This window comes from Ammodytes marinus, assembly GCF_949987685.1.
Source record: "Ammodytes marinus genome assembly, chromosome: 6".
NCBI classification, from domain to species: Eukaryota; Metazoa; Chordata; class Actinopteri; order Uranoscopiformes; family Ammodytidae; genus Ammodytes; species Ammodytes marinus.
This window is the reverse complement of record NC_137235.1, coordinates 1114588-1117087: the sequence shown is the minus strand read 5'-3', so window position 1 is coordinate 1117087 and position 2500 is coordinate 1114588.

Here is a 2500-nt window from a genome sequence, read left to right as displayed (position 1 = left end):
CACACACACACACAGGCTTCAGATACACACACACACACACACACACACACAGGCTTCAGATACACACACACACACACACACACACACACACAGGCTTCAGATACACACACACACACACACACACACACACACAGGCTTCAGATACACACACACACACAAAGGCACAAAAAAACACACACAAAAAGACAGACACACACCAAAACACAATACAACACGACTAGGGATGTGTCACCATGCCAGAATTGCATCCCCGGTACTTACGGTACTGTAAAAAAAATGAGTTCCGGTGACTTTTCTGAATTTGGTGTTTGGACTTTTATGTATCATCAGTCACAGCTTGTTAGTTTTTTAAATGTCGTAATCTTTGCACTGCATTTCACGGTCAGTGTTTAGACTTTTTGGACTAAACTTTTGGGGCGACTGTGGCTCAGGTGGTTAAGCGGGTTGGCCAACGATCCAAGGGTTGGCGGTTCGATCCCTGCCCGGCCACCTGTGTCATGGTTGTTGTGTCCTTGGGCAAGACACTTCACCCACCTTGCCTTGTGTGAATGTGTATGACTGCTGTATGTTTGAGGTGGTGGTCGGAGGGGCCGTTGGCGCTGAATGGCAGCCACGCTTCCGTCAGTCTGCCCCAGGGCAGCTGTGGCTACTATGGTAGTTTACCACCACCGGTATGACTGTGTGTGAACGAATTGAACCAGGAACCCTGTAAAGCGTCTTTGAGTGCCTAGGCAATAAAGCGCTATATAAAACCTATCAATTATTATTATTATTATTAAACGAGCTCCGAGCGTCGTCTAAAACTATACAAAATCACAGAATAAATCAAAAAATGCTGCCAAAATTATCACTGCATCTATTGCTATACTGGCTCCACACACACACACACACAGAGAGGTAAATGATCCTCTTAATCACATGACATATGAGAAAATGTCGTTACTGTCTCTTTAAGAGATTCAACGACTACAGAATGGAACAAACTAACGAAACCAGATCTGAGAACATCCAGCTAAAGCCGTCTGTCTCTCAGCGTGGTGACATTTACCACACACACACACACACACACACGCACAACACACACACACATTCAGATAGACACACACACACACACACACACATTCAGATAGACACACACACACACACACACACACATACACACACGTTCAGAGACACACACATACACACACGTTCAGAGACACACACACACACACACACACACATACACATTCAGACACACACACACACACACACACACACACACACACACTTTTAGACACAGAGTCACACACACACACTTATTCAGACAGACACACACACACACACACATTCAGTCAGACAGACAGACAGACACACACGCACGTTCAGACACGGAGTCACACACAGTCAGGCACACACACACACACACACACACACACACACACTGTGTTCCTGAAATACTTCGGCACTGTGAAGGTTAACACTAAGAATAGTCTGACCGCCGCAGCATTTGAAAGTCCGGTTTTAGGATCGGTGACATTTGTCTTCTATGTGAACTTTAGCTGGACACACACACACACACACACACACACACACACACACACACACTAACACATTCTAATACACACACACAGACACGCACACACACTGACACATTCTAATACACACACACACACACAGAGTCACACACGCACACACACACACACTGACACATTCAAATACACACACACAGACACGCGCACACACACACAGAGTCACACACGCACACCTCTTACACACACACACACACACACACACACACACACACACACACCTCTTACACACACACACACACACACACACACACACACACACATACCACAAGATGTTACAGTCATGCCGGCTGATCACAGAATGTGAAACTCTAGCCCTTGAGTGAACTTATGCAAGACACACACGCACACACACACACACACACTCTCTCTCACTCTCTCACACACACACTAGCACAGTCACACACTCTCACACACACACGCTCTCACACTCTCTCACACACATTCTCACACACACACACACACACACACACACACACACACACACACACACACGTGTTTCCATAAATACACGCGTCAGGATGTTGTCATGTGAGGTTTTTAAAGGTCACAGTTTGTCCCTAAAGCTTTTCCTCTGATCTACAAGAAGTCACATTAAGCTGAGCTAACGGGGCGCTCCGGTGGTGTAGTGGATAGAGAGCGTACCATATCGGCTCCGGCCTTCGTTGCAGTGGTCGCGGGTTCAAATCCGACCCGTGGACCTTTACTGCAGGTCATCCCCCCCCCCTCTCCCTCTCTCTCTCTCTCTCTCTCTCTCTCTCTCTCTCTCTCTCTCTCTCTCTCTCTCTCTGTCTCCCCATTTCAACTCTGTACTGTCCAATAAAGCTTGAGAATGCCAAAAAATAATCTTAAAAAAATAAAAGTCTAGAGCTCCAGTTTAATAGAGTTGGAGGGTTGGGCCCTTTTAAAATGTTCAAACCAGGTATTTG